Source organism: Ornithorhynchus anatinus, chromosome 16, assembly GCF_004115215.2.
Source record: "Ornithorhynchus anatinus isolate Pmale09 chromosome 16, mOrnAna1.pri.v4, whole genome shotgun sequence".
NCBI classification, from domain to species: domain Eukaryota; kingdom Metazoa; phylum Chordata; class Mammalia; order Monotremata; family Ornithorhynchidae; genus Ornithorhynchus; species Ornithorhynchus anatinus.
The window spans coordinates 43685071-43704345 of NC_041743.1; the positions used below are offsets into that span (position 1 = coordinate 43685071).

General features: G+C 53.9%; 1 long non-coding RNA gene across 1 annotated transcript; it reads left to right on the forward strand.

Annotated features, from left to right (window-relative positions):
* The first annotated feature begins 6948 nt into the window (after positions 1-6948).
* Positions 6949-11574, forward strand: LOC114817391. The gene is made up of 3 exons (XR_003765246.2): positions 6949-7266; positions 11124-11313; positions 11470-11574. It is a non-coding gene; the product is annotated as an uncharacterized LOC114817391 (long non-coding RNA).
* Positions 11575-19275: the final 7701 nt, after the last annotated feature.

Sequence of the window (19275 nt, forward strand, 5' to 3'; positions counted from 1 at the left end):
GCGAGAATACGTTCGAATAGCGCACTCCAAGTGCTTAGTACAGTGCTCTGCACATAGTAAGCGCTCAATAAATACGATTGAATGAAAGAATGGATGACAGTTCAATCCGCTTTTCTCCCCAGTGACACCGAGAACTGACCCCGGCTGGAAGATTAGAGTGTCCCCTAGACTGTAGAACGGGGAGTTCGTCATCGACGGGGAACGTTTCCATCGATTCTGTCACATTGGACTCTCGCAAGCGCTTAGTACAGTCCTCTGCACAGAGCGAGCGCTCAATAAATACCACGGATCGACTGATCGACGACGTCTGTCAACCCCTGTGGACCGCAACGAGTTGCGGGCCGGGAACGCCTCCACCAACTCCGTTCTGCTGTCTTCTCCCAGGCGCTTAGGACAGTGCACTGCGCACAGTGAGCGCTCAATAAACACCACTGACCGATTGCTCGATTGAACTGCAGAGCGTGCTGAGTTCACCAGGGAAGGCTGCTTGGAGTGGAAGGCTTCGGCCCAACTCCCAAAGGACCGGAGGGATTTGGAGCCCCCGACGGGGGAGTGGTTGGCTCCGAGGAGAGGAGGGGGACACGGGGGTGGGAGGGCAGGACGGGGGAAGAGAGCGGGCCGGGTCGGTCGTCACCTCCCCGGAACACTCGGGCCAGAACGGCAGCTTCTCACTCCGTGTTCCGACCCGTCGACCAAGTTGCCCTCGGATATTGGCAGCGGAAGACGACTAAAATTTGACGCCTCCTAAACCGAAAGGATGTGGAAATGCTTTGCCCACGATGCCAGGCATCTGTCACGAGCTCGGGGACGCACTACAATGCATGAGCTAAGTAATGGGAACAGGGAGAGGAAAGGAGGTTTTGGGGCGGGAGGGGGGGAAGCAGGCTCGTGGGATCAACTGAAAGGGTAGAATATGAGTAAGAGCCAAGAAATGCAGGAAGAACAAAGGAAAGAACCAGGCAGAGGAAGTGATCCTAACAAAGACTATTTGGCCAGACCTTGCTCGGTTGACCCACATCCGAATTTCTTCTCTTACAGACGCACGCACAAACACAAACTCTCCGTCTCCTCGGATCGTCTCCGCTGGTCTGCGTTCTGAGACCGCCCGGTGTTGTACTCTCTCACCGAAGACCGGCAAAGCTTTTTTTTTTACGGAACTCGCTAAGCGCTTACTATGTGCCGAGCGCTGCATTGAGCTCTCGGGGGAGATACAGTCAATCAACCGATCGATCAGTGGTATTTATTGAGCACACACCGTGTGCGGAACAGAGCTTGGGAGAGGACAATTTCACAGAGTTGGTTGACACTTTCCCCGCCCACGGCGAGCTACAAGATCAACAGGTTGAACCCAGTCCTCCTCCCACGTGAGTCTCACAGTCTAAGTAGGAGAGATTGGGAGGAAACTGAGGCACGAAGTTAAATGATTTGCCCAAGGTCCCCACAGCAGGCAAGGCACTTGAAAGTCAAATAAAGGCGGTACAGTCGGTTGTGGGCAGGGAACCTGTCGACCGACTCTGTTGTATTATACTCTCCCAAGCGTTCAGTTCAGTGCTCTGCCCGCAGAGAGTCCATCACTTGTATTCATTAAGCATTTCCTGAAGTAGTGTAGAGGCTGGAAGCGTTCAATAAATACCCCTGATCGATTAAAGAGCGACAGGCAAAAAGAACGTCCTGGCCAAGAACCGAAGGGGCTGTGGGTTCTAATCCCAGCTCTGCCGCTTGTCTGCTGTGTGACCTTGGGCAAATCACTTCACTTCTCTGGGCCTCAGTTCCCTCGTCTGGAAAATGGGGATTGAGACCGTGAGTCCCACGGGGGAATGGGACTGTGTCCAATCCGATTAACTTGGATCTCCCCCGGCGCTTAAAACAGTGCCGGGCACATAGTAAGCGCTTAACAAGTACCATGACCATCATTAAGAGAAAACCACATACAGGCAGAGAAACAAACGCTCACATAGATAACCTTCAAGCTCAGAGAAGACGCTAACGACGGTGAAATTATTTACCTCTGTCTCCCCCTCTAGATCGTAAGCTCGTTTCTCCTTTCTTCGTCACCAACGGTCGGTTTCTGCAGCCTTGAACTGAATGGACCCTTAAGGGGAAAGCACCGGAAGCGCTCTCTGACGAGGGGTTCGGACCGCAAGGTGCGGAGTTAATCGGGGCAGGCTTCTTGGAAGAGAGGAGCGCAGCGGAGGGTTCGAGTCTCAAGCTGAGGTGGAAAACGGTGGGGCTCAGAAAGGGAAGCTGCGGGGTCTTGTGGAAAGAGCTCGGACCTGGAAGCCGGAAGACCTGGGTTCTAATCCCACCTCTGCCGCTTACGTGCTGGCTGACCTTGGGTGAGTCATTTCCCTTCTCTGGGCCTCAGTTGCTTCAACTGCACAGTGAGGGTTCAATACCCCTTCTCCCTCTGAGGCCGGGACTGTATCCAGCCTAACTGGTGTCTCCTCCAGCCCTTAGAACTTAGTGCTTGGCCTACAGTAAGCGTTGAACAAATACCGGCACCCCAGAAAGCAAACAAAAAAACTCGTCTGCATTGCAACGGGAAGGATTGAGGTCAGATAACGAGGAAGAACTTTCTGCCTGTGGGAGTGGGCAGACTGGGAATAAATTCTCCAGGAAGACTGTTAGCTCTCCTCTGAGACACCAAAGAGCAGAAGTCGTGAGAAGCGGTGTGGCCTGGTGGAAAGAGCCGGGTCTGGGAGTCGGAGGACCTGGGTTCTCACCCCGGCTCTGCCCCTTGCCTGCTGTGGGATGTCGGGCAAATCACTTCACTCCTCTATACCTCAGTTTCCTCATCTGTAAAATGGGGATTCAATCTCACTCCCTCCTACTTGGACCCTGAGCCCCAAATGCTTGGCACGGTTAGCACTTTAACAATAATAATAATAATAATAATAGCTTTTGATCCACTTTAAAAGGACTGAAAGGACTGTTGGTTTCCCCCAGGCAGGACTTGCCATTCTATCTAACTAGGGAAAACCAGTCTTGGCAACGGAGCTGGAGGAACACTGTAGACGGAAGCTCCTTGTGGGTTCTAATGCCGGCTCGGTCCTTGTTTCTGCTGTGTGACCTTGGAGTCGCTTCACTTCTCTGGGCCTCGGTGACCTCATCTAGAAAATGGGGTCCCCATGTGGGACTGTGTCCAACCCTATTTGCTGGTAACCACCCCAATGCTTAGAACAGTGCCTGGCACATAGGAAGCACTTAACCAGTACCATTTATTATTATTATTATCATAATACCCAACCTCGATCCCTCCCGTTGCAGTGAGGACCGGGTTTTCCCTCTCTCAGCCCTCAGGGGCTCCATCGTTTCCAACCACCGGCTTGAACCTTGAACCCGGCCACGCTTCCCGTCCCACCAGCTCCTCGCCCCTCTCTCCATCAGATGATCCCACTTGGAGGGTGAGTCTTCTCGCCCCTGTTGCCGGACTACGAACCCAGGCGGGGGCTCCCTGTCTTCCCATCCCCTCCTCCCCCCGCCCCAGGCGGGGGGCCTTTCTACCTCGCCCTGACTCGTCCCCTTTATTCATCCCCCTCCCCATCCCCCTAGCATGAAATCCCCACAGCGTAGAAATCCAAATCCGTAATTCATAGAGCACAGGCCCGGGAGTCAGAGGACTTGGGTTCTGATCCCGGCTCCGCCACTTACCTGCTATGTGACCTGGGCGAAGTCACTTCATTTCCCTGTGCCTCAGTTCCCTCCTCTGCAAAATGGGGATCCGCTACCTACGCTCCCTCCTACTTAGAATGTAAGCCCCATGTGGGACCTGATTAACGTGCATCTACCCCCGTGTTTAAAAAAGTGACTGGCACATAGTAAGTGCTTAACAAATACCACAGTTATTATTACTATTATTTATTTCTATTAACCAGTCTCCCCCCTAGACTGTCAGCTCGTTCAGGGCAGGGAATGTGTGTGTTTATCGTTCGCGTGTCCTCTCCCAAGCGCTCAATCCAGTGCTCCGCACACAGTCAGCGCTCAGTAAACACAACTAACCGACCGGCCGTGAGCTGAAAACCCTGGGCGGCGGCCAGACGAGTTCTACGGTTCTTCCGCCCGCTCTCCCTCGCCGCCCCTTCCCCGCCAGCAGACGCACGAGGCCTCTCCGTCGCCCCGGGAAGGCTGGACCGCGGCCTCCTGCCCAAGTCCGGCGGCGAAGCCCGAGAGCCGTGGGCTCGTTCCACCGCCGGCCTGACGGCTCCGCGTAGAGAGGCACAAGCCACAACACGCCCTCGCTCCCACAACAAAATCAAGTCAAAGAGCAATTAATATTCTGATACCTGTGGCTAGCTGAAGTGATATAGAGCTGATGATTTCTTTTTCCATTTTATCCAACTGTGGTTTCATTTTTTTTTTTTCCAGCCCTTCTCTGGTCAGTGGTTTGAGGGGCACTAAAGTTCGCTTTTGTGGGTAACCTGTGCTGTTAGCTGTTGATTTAATTAACTCAGCCTCTCTCTTCCTTGACCAGAGCCCGGCGGGTAGGGCTGCGTGGCGGACGCGGATTTGGAGGACGGAGGCGGGGACAGAGGGCAGAGCCGGACCAAGGCGGGACCTCTTTGGAAGTGGAGGAGGCCTGTGTCCTGGGATCGGGGGCCGGACGAGAAGCAGTGTGGCCCAGTGGATACAGCACAGGCCCGTTTTCCAGGTCAGAGGGACCTGGGTTCTATTCCCAACTCCGCCACTCGCGTCCTGCTCTGTGACCTTGGGCGAGTCACTTCCTTCGGTGGGCCTCAGTTCCCGCATCAGGGAAATGGGGATTAAGACTGAGCCCCATATGGGACCGGGACTGAGTCCAGCCCAATTTGCTGGCATCTACCCCGGCGCCTAATACAGCGGCTGGCATAAAATAAGCACTTAATTATGACTATCATCATTATTATTATTATTAGGTTTGAAGTGAGAGCCCAAGGCCAGAAGGGACACGAGGGGTAGTCTGTGGGGACTCAGGATATGAGAGGAAAACGGTGGAGAAGCAGAATGGTGGACAAGCGTTAGAGAAGCAGAGTGGCCTAGTGGCTAGAGTTCGGGCCTGGGAGGCAGAAGGACCTGTGTTCTAATCCCGGCTCTGCCGCTTGTCTGCTGTGTGACCTCGGGCAAGTCACCTCACTGCTCTGGGCCTCAGTTCCCTCGTCAGTAAAATGGGAACTGAGACTAAGAGCCCCATGTGGGACATGGACTGTGCCCAACCTAATTATCTTGTATTTACCCCAGCGCTTAGTACAGTGCCTGGCACATGGTAAGCGCTTAACAAATACCATCACCCCCCCCCCCCCAAAAAGAGAGAGAGAGAAATGCTTGTTGAATCTGCCTTACTGCCCCAGAACAAAAACAATAGGTCCTACTTGGGAATGGGGAATGTGTCTACCAAGTCACTTATATCGTCCTCTCCCAGCACTTAGTCCAGTGCTCTGCACACAGTAAGCGCTCAGTAAAGTAACATTTACTTAACAACCGATTGAGCGGCAGGAACGAAAAACTACCTCGGGGCTGTCACCGGCTCCAGCCCGACCTCGAGAGGGAATGAAATCAGAAGTGCCCTGACACTTCCGCTTCCCTGGTGCTGGCATTCTAAGATAAAAAATCACAATAATAATGGTATTTGTTAAGCGCTTACTGTGTGCCAAGCACTGCTCTAAGCACTGGGGTAAATACAGGGTAATCAGGTGGTCCCACGTGGGGCTCACACTTTTAAGCCCTATTTTACAGATGAGGTAACTGAGGCACAGAGAAGTGAAGTGACTTGGCCAAGGTCACACAGCAGACAAGTGGCGGAGCTGGGATTAGAACCCACGTCCTCTGACTCCCAAGCCCGGCCTCTTTCCGCTAAGCCACACCGCTTCTCACTACCCACCGAAGATCCCACCGAACACGAGGAAGAAGGGATTTGCCAGTCAGACGGGGTCCCTCCCCTCCCCGACCAGCACTTTCTCAACTTCGTAAAAGGTTCTAATCCCGGCTCTTCCGCTAGTCGGCCGCGTGACCTTGGTCAAGTCACTTCACTTCTCTGTGCTTCGGTTCCCTCATCTGTATAATGGAGGTTAAGACCGAGAACCCGCTGGGGGACGTTGACTCTGTCCGGCCCGATTAGTTTGTGCCCACCCCAGCGCTTAGTACAGTGACTGGCACAGAGTCGGCGCTTAACGAATACCATAAAAAAAGGGTGGAAAAGTTGTCTAGGACTGGCCCCCAGCAAAGGAGAGAGAGAGGAGCCGAAGACACCCGGGGGGGAAGGAGGAAATGAGGCAGTTTGGGAGGGGTCTTCTGGAGATTCCAAGTCTTGAGTTTCCAGAGCCCTGAGAGGAATTTTTTTCCAGATGGAATGGGACCAGGGCGACATGAATTTTTAAAGAATCTTTCTGAGTAGTTCCCAGATCACCGAGAGGGGAATTGAGGCAGCGGCCGCCGTGGGAGAAACCGCCTCCCCGGCGTCCCGAGGCCCGACTTCCCTGGGGACGCGGCCACTTAGAGCGGAGAGGAAGGATGGGGGGCTTGGATTGGGAGGGCGCGTTCCTTCTGAGGGGCAAAAGAGCAAAGAGGCCGACGGTTACTTGACTGGGATAAGTGGGGGGAAGAAAGCCGGAGTCCGGAGTCGCCATGAAGATATAAAGAGCCCCTGAGGAGAGGAGAGGAGACAGAGGCTGTGGGGAGCAGACATTTATGTTAACGTCTTTCTCCCCCTCTGGACCGGAAGCCCGGTATGGGCAAGGCGCGTGCCTACCGACTCTCTGCTCTGCCCACGGTAAGCGTTCAGTAAGCACCATCGGTCGATTTAAAGACACTCCGGGAGATTGGGGCTGGCACGACGGGCGATGTGGACCCCCAAAGGCAGCACCCCAAGATGTCATCCTTCGGAGCACCCTTCCCTCTTCTCCAGAGCCCCCCGATGAGACCCCCCCCCCCACGCCCCATCCCTCCGGCCTCCCGCCCCACGTCTCTCTTCGGCCGTGTCAAACCCCGCGTGGGCCGGCTCTGGCCGACGGCGGCAAACGCCGATTGATTTGTTATTTATCCCACTGACAACAAAGAGAGTGAAAAAGTCATAATTCTGGGCACTGGGGAAATTCAATTCCTGTAGCCCTGTCAGCTACATTAACTTACTTCCTGGATCTCAATTCAATTAGAGCAACATTCCCGAGCATTAATAAATCAATACTCATGCCATTTTGATATATTTGGAATGTCTTTCATTATATATTTCAGTGCGGGGATTATTGTTGAATTGGAAATTAATGAGACATGACAGGACAGGTAGAAGTTACTGAGGTAAGGGCTCGTAGCCGTTAACTCTAATTGCTTTCTGTTGCAAAAGAGTGTGTTAGTAAAACAGGGAGCTAGTTAACTTTTGTTGTGGCGCAGACGTAGCCACCGTCCGGGGAAGAACGCGGCTCTTTTGGGGAGGGAATAAAGTAGCCGTGGAGAGAGGGACCGAGCCTTCGGGAAGGTCTTTTTTATTGAAACCTCCAGCGTCGGCAGGGCGGGGAGGATAACTCCTCTGCCATTCTCCTTCGAGAAGCAGAGTGGCTTAGTGGATAGAGCAGCGGCCTGGACCTGGGTTCTGATCCCGGCCCCGCCACCTGACTGTTGAGGGACCTCGGGCGAGTCACTTCACTTCTCCGGGCCTCGGTTCCCCCGTCTGGAAAATGGGGATTAAGAGCGTCAGCCCCATGTGGGACGGGGACTGTGTCCGACCTGATTAACTCGTATCTACCCCAGCACGCAGAACACGCCACACAGTAACGAATGTTAACGAATCCCATCGTTATCATTATTACTATCATTATTGTTATTCAATCGTCTCCTCGAATCCCTCCGCTTCCCAGACGGGAGACTGGAGGGGTCCATCTGGGGAAGGCCGTCTCTCGGCCTCTCCGTCTCGCTCTCCCGGGAGACGCGCTCTCCTCCCTGCCCCTTGGATAATGAGGTTGAGTGGGTGTGAGAATCCAAAACGTTTTTCAGTTTGTTTTTTGTTGTTTTTTTTTTCAAGTCGCCTCTTAGCCGAATTTCCAGCCCCCGGCTTCCATTTTTAATCTCCAAATGACCCTGCCCTGCCCCTCCGGGGTAAATCCCCCTGTCTGTCCCTCGCCCTGAGTCAGGAGGCTAATTATCAAAGAGCGTGCTTTGTTATGATGATGTCTGGGTCCCCCCTTCCAGACGATAAAACGAGAGACGTTACGTGGAGATCCTCAGATGAAGGGCCCAAATAAAACCGGAATCTGATCTATTATATTTTAATAATAGCGTTTTCCACCTACTCTCAGAGGTGTCTGGAGGATTGAGAGGTAATTGGCGAGGACTTTGCAAATCTGCTTCACAATACCGGCATGGCCTCGTGAACGGAGCGGGGGTCCGGAAGTCAGCAGGACCTGGGTTCTAATCCCGGCTCCTCCGTTTGTCCCCATTTGTCGCATAAAAACAAAACCAAAAAACGTGTATCTACCCCAGTGGCTGAAACAGTGTTGACACATAGTAAGTGGTTGACAAATACTATTGTAATTATCATTCTTCTTGTTGTTGTCGTTGTTAATATCTCTGTGCCAGTGGGAAGAGCAAGGGCTTGGGAGTCAGAGGTCGTGGGTTCTAATCCCGGCTCCGCCTCTTGTCCGTTGCGTGACCTTGGGCAAGCCATTTCGCATCTCTGCGCCTCATCCGAAAAATGGGGATTAAGACTGTGAGCCCCACGTGGGGCAACTTGATTACCTTAAATCCACCCCAGCACTTAGAACAGTGCTTGGCACATAGTGAACATTCATCCAGTCGCATTTATTGAGTGCTTACCGCATGCAGAGCCTGTATTAAGCGCTTGGAAAGTAGAATTCAGCCAATAGATAGAGAAAATCTCTTTCCAACAATGGGCTCATAGTCTAGAAGGGGGGAGACAGACATCAAAACAAGTAAACAGGCATCAATAGCATCAATAGGAATAAAGAGAATTATAGAGATATACACATCATGAATAGAATTAATAATACATATATAGACAAGTGGTGTGGGGCGGGGAGGGGGGTAGAGCAGAGGGAGGGAGTCGGGGCGATGGGGAGGGGAGGAGGGGCAGAGGAAAAGGGGAGCGTAGTCTGGGAAGGCCTCCTGGAGGAGGTGAGCTTTCGGTAGGGCTCTGAAGGCGGGAAACGTGCTAGTTTGGCGGATGTGAGGAGGGAGGGCGTTCCGGGCCAGAGGTAGGACGTGGGCCGGGGGTCGACGGCGGGACAGGCGAGGACGAGGCACAGTGAGGAGGTTAGCGGAGGCAGAGGAGCGGAGCGTGAGGCTCAGGCTGGAGAAGGCGAGAAGGAAGGTGAGGTAAGAAGGGGCAAGGTGATGGCCGGCTTCGAAGCCAGTAGTGAGGAGCTTTTGCTTGGTAAACGCTTAACAGACACCACTAGCATTATTATTACTAGAATGCAATCCTCTGGCCGCAGGATCACGGACCCGCTCGGACCGACCTGCCCATCATTCTCCGTCCATCTGCAAAATTGATCAGGATGGACTCAGCAGCTGATTCAGTAACTAATGAACATTGATTCCAATGGTCCCCATCCATCAATCTGTTCGGAGCTCAGTTCCTTAAAGAACATTAGGGAACAAATTTATCATTGTGACGGGGGGAGCGGGGGGAGTAAGGGGCGGGGGCGGGGAGGGATAATAAAACAGGCACCTTGCAGAATTTAGTATTCAACTCTTAAAGGTCTTAAAAGCATTTTTCAATTATGAATGGCCTGAAGGGAGTCATTCTCGCTTCACCGGGGGATGAATAAAGATGGAAAATAATAGCATATCAATATTGTTGCAGCTTAGTAGTATTCGTCTTTAAGAGTTAAAGTTGTTTGTACTCACTGGAAATCCCCCGCTGAGGTCTCTACTACGTTTCAATCCAAGAGCTTGCAGGCTGCAAACTTTTCTCCCCTGTTTTGAGAAGCAGCCTGGCCCAGTGGATACGAGCAAGGGCTTGGGAGTCAGAAGGACCTGGGTTCTAATCCCACCAAACTGTAGGGCCGGAGGGGCAAGGGGGCCGTAATTATCATTCTTATTGATAGAGGTAACAATATACTTGCTAAGCACTTACTCTGTGACACGCACTGTTCTAAGCTCCGGGGTAGGTACGAATGAATTTTTTTTTTATGGTATTTGTTAAACATTTACTAAGTGCCAGACACTGTTCTAGGTGCTGGGGTAGATACAAAGTCATCAGGTTGGACACGGTCCCTGTCCCCCACTGGGCTCACACTCTTAACGAGGGAACTGAGGCCCAGAGAAGTGAAGTGACTCTCCCAAGGTCACGCAGCGGACGAGTGGCGGAACAAGGATTAGAACCCAGGTCCTTGTGACGCCCAGGCCCGTGCCCTTTCCGCTAGGCCATGCTGCTTTTCAGCTCATTGTGGGCAGGGGATGTCACTGTTTCTTATTGTATTGTACTTTCCCAAGCGCTTAGTACAGTGCTCTGCACACAGTAAGCGCTCAATAGATGCTACCGAATGAGTGAATGAATAAATGTCGGACACGGTCCCGGGCCCATCGCACTGGCCTACGTCTCTCCCCAGTCAGAAGGACCACTCTCTCAGTCGGTCAGTCATATCTTTCGAGCGCTTGCCGTGTGCCGAGCACTGTACTAAGCGCTTGGGAGAGTACACTGTAACAATGTAACAGACACATTCCCTGTTCACAGCGAGCTTACGGTCTAGAGGGGGAGACAGACATTCAGACAGATAAATGACAGTTATGGACATAGGTGCTGCGGGGCTGGGGTGGGGCATGAATAAAGGGAGCGAGTCAGGGCGGCGCAGAAGGGCGGGGACGAAAAGGAAAAGAGGGTTTAGTCAGGGAAGGCCTCTTGGAGGAGACGGGCCTTCGATAAGACTTTGAAGATGGGGAGGGTCGTTGTCTGCCAGATATGGGGAGGGAGGGCCTTCCAGGCCAGAGACGGGACGTGGGCGAGAGCTTGACAGCGTGATCGACGAGATCGAGGTACAGTGAGTAAATAGCTGAGCACTGGAGGAGCGAAGTGTGCGGGCTGGGTTATAGTAGGAGCGTAGCCAGTGGGCAAGGTGATCGAGTGCTTTAAATTCAATGGTGACGAGTTTCTGTTACCCTCAACACCTTCTACACCCTCTCACCGTCCCCATCTCTAGGCAGCCTCCCGGAGCTATAGAACAATCGTCGTGATTGCCTGCTCCAGTCGGCGGTTCTGAGATCCCTACCCCGCCGACCCATCCCTTGGGACCGTCTCTCTGCCTCTGGGGCGCTTCCGAACGCAGAGTGGAAAGTAAAAGATGGAGGTGCCCGGAAGCCCAAGAAAGACCCAGTGTTTTACTTGTCCAAGTAAGTGGGGCCCTCAAGATGTATTATCCCGAACGTAAACTCAAAATATGCCATTAAGTGCAATGAGGACTTCGGGGTGCTCTTTGAAACCAGGTGTTTCCATTTTAAAGCCTCATAATTCATAAGAATGGCGCGTTTATGGAGATTTTTCCACAGTTTCCTCGCGGAGCGTGTGAGGCCCCCAGATGTCGGGAGTAGGCGAGAACAGGTAAAGTTCCATCCTTTCTCGATTCGTTAGATCCTTCCTCCTCTCCGCCGCCGCCGGCGACCTGAGCGGTATTCGCCCGAGAGGTGCGGGGAGGAAGAGGGACGTGAAAACGTTGGAGGCTCGATCAGAACCCATTAGCATATACCAAAATAAGTAGCCTGTCTCCTAAAGGGGCTCCCCAAGACTCGTAAAAATAGGCACCCAAAGCTAAATAGTCTCGTAAATCTCCGGTTCGGTTTATTTAAACAAAATTCGACACCTCTTGCGTGGAGGTGTTGTGCGGCTGTTTTGTTTTTTGGCTTTTTTTTTTTCCCCCGCGGGTTGTGTCTGCACAAGGGAAGAGAGTTGAGGAATTTGCTCCGAGACCTCCTGGTCTAGTTCAGGGGTTGCTTGACGACGCAGGGGAGGAAATGAAAAAGGAAACCTTCGATCGGAGAGTGGGGAAGAGGGAGGGAAAGGCAGCCCGGGTTCCCTCCTTGACTTGGTCCCTCTCTGGACTGGAAGCTCCTTGTGGGCAGGGAATGTGCCTACCAACTCTGTTCTACCGTACTCTCTTAGTACAGCGCTCCGCACGCAGTAAGCGCTTGATCGTTACCGCGGACCGGTCGATCGACTGATCGGTCCATCGCTGGCAGGAGCCAGAGCGAGTCCCGGTGAAAAGAGTCCGAGCCGAGGAGTCAGAAGACCCGGGTTCTAATCCTGGATCCACCACGTGTTTGCTGTGGGACTTTGTCACTTCACGTCTCCCGGAGAACGGGGATTGATTCAGGTCAAAAACTTTTCACGGGGGAAATCCTCTCCCACGATAATAAAAATAACCGTGGTATTCGTTAAGCACTTACTACGTTCCAGGCACCGTACCGAGGGCCGGAGTAGATACAAGATAATTGACTTGGACACAGTCCCTGTCCCTTCGGGGGCTCACAGTCTTAATCCCCATTGTACAGGAGAGGTAACAGAGGCCCGGAGAAGTGAAGTGACTTGCCCGAGATCACTCAGAAGGCAAGCGGCGGGGCTGGGATTAGAACCCAGGTCCCTCTGACTCCCGGGCCACGTTCCTCTGACTTCCACTGGGCCGTACTCCTTCCACCAGGCCGTACTGCTTACCGAATCACCGTAGGGGTCCACGGCCCACACTGACATCCCCCTCTAGACTGTAAGCGCGTGGTGTCCAGGGAACGTGTGTGCGTATTGTTCCACCGTCCTCTCCCGAGCGCTTAGTACGACGCTCCGCACACGGCAAGCGCTCAGTTGGATGGATGAACGAACACGGGGACCGGCATTTTCCTTCACACGGGGCTCTCCGGAGACGCAACCCCCAGGTTTTAGGAGAGCGGGGTGCACCCGGGGAGGTTTAGATGTGGTTAAACGGGAGGCAGGGGGAGGAGGGTCCAAATGACTCCCTCCCAGCCAGACCGAGCGGTTCGCTCCTCCTTCCCGCCTCCGAAATCAAAGGCCGCTTCGGCAAGCCTGCTAATCCCACCCTTCCAGCCCCTCGGCGGCGGTTTAATAACCGATCTGCGGCCTCGCGTCGGGAACGGGAGACCCGCCGACTCACTGCCGGGTGACCCTGGGCAAGTCGGGCCACCTCTCCGTGCCTGTTTCCTCATTTCTTCGCCTCGGGCCGCCCATCTGGTATACGGCAAGACGCTCGCCCTCGTCCCAGCTCACGGGAATACGGAGATGATTAATAGATTCGGTGTCTGTAAGGTACTTTGAGATCTTTAGAAAAAGAGGCTCCATAAAGACGAAACGAGGTTATTAGAGTCGTCTGGCAGAGACACCTCAGCACGGCCTTTCTTCCCGGGTTTGCCGGTGCGATATTAATTGCCCACGGTCTTCAATAAAATCATTTCAATAAACGCTTGTCCCACAGATGGGAGTTTAAAAGGTACCCGGGACATCAAACGCTCCCCCGGTGTGAATCTCCCCTCTCCCCACGACGCCCGAAAAAGCCCCCGACCCCACCCCACGGGTGTCGGGGCAACGCACCGACAGAGGAGAGGGAACGTAGGTTTACGCATTAAAAGGCCGGGGCTACCCGAGGGCGGAAGGTGGAATGCCGGCAATTCAGCTAAGGATGGAAGGTGGAAGGCCTGAAAAACAATCCGTCAATCAATCGTATTGATTGAGCTCCTATCTTGTGCGGGGGCATCATACTAAGCGCTCGGAAGAGTACAACACGACAATAAAAAGGACACATTCAGTTAGGTGATGGAAGATGAAGAGCTAGACTGGAGAAACACTCGCCAGCAGAAGAAGGGAAGACTCCACGGGGGCATAATAATAATAATCGTTTAGCGCCTACTGTGTGCCAAGCACTCTTCCCAGCGCTGGGATAGATACAAGGTCATCATGTTGTCCCACACGGGTGGTCACAGTCATCATCCCCATTTTACAGACGAGGGAACTGAGGCTGGAGAAGTGAAGTGACTTGCCCAAGGTGACACAGCAGACAAGGGGCAGAGCCGGGATTAGAACCCGGGACCTTCCAGGCCCGGCTCTATCCGTTAGGCCACGCTGCCTCTCAAATGCGATAGGGAATAGGACGGCCCCTCCTTGACTCCCCTCTAGACCGCGAGCTCGCTGTGGGCAGAGAACGTGTGTGTTGATTGTTGTAGGGAACTCTCCCAAGCGCTTAGCACAGTGCCCCGCACACAGCAAGGGCTCAGTAAATCCCACCGAAGGAATGAACGGGGTTGGCCACAGAGCCGCAACCTCCGCTCTGAGCCCGGCCCCGTTGCCCCGGAAGCCCGTCAAACGGCAGGGACCGTCCCTATCCGTTGCCGACTTGTCCATCCCAAGCGCTCAGTACAGTGCTCTGCCCATGGTAAGCGCTCAATAAATACTATCGAGTGAATGAATGAACCGTGAGCCCGTCCTTGGGCAGGGCTGGTCTCTGTTGCCGAGTTGTCCATTCCAAGCGCCGGGTCCAGTGCTCTGCACATAGTAAGCGCTCAGTGAGCACCATCGAGTGAATGGATGTAACCCTGTGGCACCCCACCCACCGCCAGAGAGCGAATGCAGCTCCCCGCTGCTTCCAAGCACCTTCTCGGTGTGGGTCTGCGGCAACAGCCCTTCTGGGGAATAACGATAATATCTCCTTTAAGACAAAAGGGCTAAAAAAACCTCTCTTTTTAGGGAGGGGGACGGGTTCGGATGCAGGCCTCCTCCCTCTCGGTCAAACCCCCAGAAAGGCTCCGGCTTCGAACTCTCCTCCCGGCTGCTTCACACTCCCTCTCCTGGTCGGAGGCGAAGGAGAAACACAACCGTCCGCGGCCCTTGGCCCTCGGCAAACCTCCCCGTCTAACCAGACGATCGCACCCTCCCGCGGGAGGTTGAAAAGAAAAAGGAAAAAACCCCCAACCAACCCCAAATTCTTCCCAGCCACACGCAACATTTCAAAGGCAGAAGCTCCTCTCCGGGAAACGAAACAGGCAGGCTCGGACTCGGGGGAGAATTGGCTGCCTTTCACGTACCGCTCCGTCCGTCGGTCAGTCGCGGGTATTCGTTGAGCGCTCACTGGGGGCAGAGCACCGTACTAAACGCTCGCGAGAGCACGGTACGACGAGGTTGGCGGGCGGGGACCCTGCCCACAGCCGGCTTATAGTCTAGAGAACCATCAACCTATCGTGAACTCTAATTGTATTAGGGAAGCGGCGTGGCTCGGGGAAAGAAGCCGGGCGTGGGAGTCGGAGGTCGTGGGTTCTAATCCCGGCTCCGCCGCTTGTCAGCTGTGCGACTGTGGGCGAGTCACTTCACTCCTCGGTGCCTCGGTTCCCTCATCTGTAGAATGGGGATGAAGACCGTGAGCCTCACGTGGGACCGCCTGATGACCCCGCATCTCCCCCAGCGCTTAGAACAGTGCTCGGCGCATAGTAAGCGCTTAACAAATACCGACATCATCATCACTATTATTCTCGGTGCCTCAGTTCCCTCATCTGTAAAACGGGGATGAAGACCGTGAGCCTCACGTGGGACGACCTGATTACCCCGTATCTACCCCAGCGCTTAGAACAGTGCTCGGCACATAGTGAGCGCTTAACAAAGGCCAACGTTATTATTACTGTATGCAGAGCTCCGTACTAAGAGAGAGTACAGTACGACAGCGATCGAAAAACCCATCGGCCGATAGTACTTATTGAGCGCTTCTTGTGTACAGGGCACTGTACTAAACACTCGGGAGAGTCCAATATAATAAAGTAGCTAGAGACAGCCCCTGCACACAAGGAGCTTTCTGACTAGAGGAGGGGCCGGTCGTTAAAATAAATTACAGATGGATCCCGTCGTACTTTCTCAGCACTCAGTAGGTGCTTCCGCACATAGTAAGCACTCAATAAATACGACCGAATGAATACGTGCTGTGGGGACGGAGTGAAAAATCCAAGTGCTTAAGAGGTACAGACCCAAGTGTGTAGGGGATATAGAAGAAAAGATGGATAGGGGAAGCAGGAGAAGCGATGTGGCCTAATGGATGCAGCGTGGGCCGGGGATTCAGGAGGAACCGGGTTCTAATCTCAGCTCCACCGCTTCTCTGCGATGAGACCTTGGGTGAGTCACTCGGCCTTTCCGGGTGCAAAATGAGGATTACGACTGTGAGCCCCGTGTGGGACGGGGACTCTGTCCCGCCTCATTATCTTCTATCTACCCCAGTGCTTACTACAGTGTCTGGCGCGTAGTAGGCGTTTAACAAATCCCGTTTAAAAAAAAAAAAAAAAAAGACGTGTCAGGCAAGACCCCTTGGAGGAGAAACAATTTTTGTCGGGCTTCGAAGGCGGGAGGGGGTGGTCCGTCGATCGGTACAGGTTCTCTGATGAAACTCTCCTGGGCCCAGGGCCGGTAGAATAATATTAATGATGGTATTTGTTAAGCGCCTACTATGTGCCAAGCGCTGTTCTAAAGCACCACCCTGAGATGGCCATCAATTAACCAGTCATTCAGACAGAGGTCTGTACTGAGCACCTACTGTGTGCAGTGCACTGTACTAAGGTTTGCGAGAGTACAAGACAGCAATAATTATTATCATTTACAATAATAATAATGTTGGTATTTATTAAGCGCTTACTATGTACAGAGCACTGTTCTAAGCGCTGGGGGAGAAGTGAATAAATAGGTTTTTAAATAGTAGAGTTACATAGGTGCCTCTCGGGAGTTGGGACCAGATGTCCTGAGGAGAGGAAAAGGCTTCCAGGAAGAATCGGCTTTGAGATCATAATAACGTTGGTATTGGTTAAGCGCTTACCGTGTACAAAGCGTCGTTCTAAGCGCTGGGGTCGATACAGGGTGATCAGGTTGTCCCACGTGAGGCCCCGCGGTCTTCGTCCCCATTTTACAGATGAGGGAACCGAGGCACAGAGAAGGGAAGCGACTGGCCCACAGTCACACAGCCGACAAGGGGCAGAGCTGGGATTCGAACCCACGTCGTCTGACTCCCCAGCCCGGGCTCTTTCCACTGAGCCACGTTTATAATAATCGTGGTACTCGTTAAGCAATTCCTATGTGCCAAACCCTGTTCTAAGCACCGGGATAGATCCAGGTTTATCAGGTCGGAAAGGATCCCTGTCGCACATGGGGCTCACACTCTCAATCCCCGTTTACCAGATGAGGTAACTGAGGCCCGGGGAAGCGGAGCGACTCGCCCGGGGGTCACGCAGCAGACGTGTGGCGGAGCTGGGATTAGAACCCAGGTCCCGCTGCCTCCCGGGCCCGTGTCCTATCCAGGGTGATGATGACGATGACGTTGGCATTTGTTAAGCGCTTACTATGTGCCGAGCACTGTTCTAAGCGCCGGGATGGACACAGGGGAATCGGGTCGTCCCACGTGGGGCTCCCGGTCTTCATCCCCATTTTACAGATGAGGTCACTGAGGCACCGAGAAGTGAAGTGACTCGCCCACAGTCACCCAGCTGACCAGTGGCAGGGTACAGTGGGTAGACTCCATCCTTCCCCTCGAGGAGTTTATAGTAAAAAGTGGTGGGGACGGGGGGGGTGGGGGCGGGAAGATAGGAATTCAAATCAATTACATCCTATAAATATCCTACTTATTACCGATAGAACCGTCTGAGCAACCGGCCAGCTTTCAGCCGGAGCCCGTCTAGCAGGTTCTTGTTGCCGACTTGTCCGTTCCGAGCGCTTAGTCCAGTGCTCTGCACGTCGTAAGCGCTCAATAAATACTACTGAATGAAAGGCCAGGAGGGGTGGGAACCGGGGAGGGGGGTTCTGGCCTCTTAGAGAAGGCTGCCGATTAATCAATCAGTCGGTGGTGTTTATTGAGCACTTACCGTGTGCCGAGCACTGCGTGTCCAGTAGAATGTGGCGAGAAGACTCGATCCCCGCCCACGAGGAGGTGAAGTGAAGCGGCGCGGCTCGGTGGAGAGAGCCCGGGCCTGGGAGTCGGAGGTCACGGGTTCGATTCCCGGCTCCGCCGCTTGCCCGCCGTGTGACGTGGGGCGAGTCACGTCACCTCTCTGGGCCTCGGTTCCCTCATCTGGAAAATGGGGATGAAGACCGGGAGCCCCACGGGGGACAACCCGCTCCCCTTGTATCCCCCCCCAGCGCTTAAAACAGTGCTCTGCACATAGTAAGCGCTTAACAGATGCCACCATTATGAAAGTGGGGGGGGGGATAGGTGATATAATCAATTACATCCTAATTATAACAGGACCCTCCAATGGAATATCGACATAGATTGGGAGGGAGGAGGGATGGGGTTGGGTCCTGTCCCATCAGAGAAGACCGCCAACCCATCCATCAATCAGTGGTATTTACTGAGCGCTTAACCGCGTGCAGAGCACTGGACTAAGCGATCGGGAGAGGAAAATATCGCGGTATAACAGACACATTCCCCGCCCGCAACAAGCTTACGGTCTAGAGGGAGGAAGACACCGAACAGGTCTGCAACGTATTCATTTCTCTTTATTGTCGGTCTCCCCTTGTAGGCTCACTGTGGGAAGGGGCTGTGTTTCTTGTAGCGTACTCTCCCAAGCGCTCGGTGCGGTGCTCTGCGCCCAGTGAGCGCTCAGTAAATAATAATGTTGGCATTTGTTAAGCGCTTACTATGTGCAGAGCACTGTTCTGAGCACTGGGCTAGATGCAGGGTCATCGGGTTGTCCCACGGGAGGCTCACAGTCTTCATCCCCATTCTCCAGATGAGGGAACTGAGGCACGGAGAAGTGAAGTGACTCGCCCACAGTCACGCGGCCGACGGGTGGCGGAGCCGGGATTCGGACCCATGACCTCCGACTCCCAAGCCCGGGCTCCCTCCACTGAGCCCACGCACCAAACACGACCGGCCGACCGACTCGTGGGCTCAGCTCCGGGCGAGGCCCCGCTGGACGAAACCGGGTCGGTGAAGCCGCCGTCGCAGCTGGGCGACAAAAAACCTCCGGGTTTACAGATGCTTCTATTGGCTCGTAAAACCTTTCTTTCACCAGCCCTTCCCGCGGTGAGCGGTGGAGAGCACTGTGTCTCCCCTGAGGAATTTTGCTCCCGCCCACCGCCCCATCCCAGGCTTGACCCAGCCGGCCGGGAGCGAAATTCCGCTCGTGTGGGCGATAGCCCCTCTCGGGCCAGACAGATTCCAGTTAGAGAAGCAGCACGGCCCAGTGGATCGGGCCCGGGAGTCGGGAAGCCCTGGGTTCTAATCCCGGCTCCGCCGCCGGCCCGCTTGGCCGAGCGACTTTGTTTCTCCGGGCCCCGGTCTCCTCACCCGAAAAATGGGGATTAAGAACGTGAGCGCGTGTGGGACGGGGACC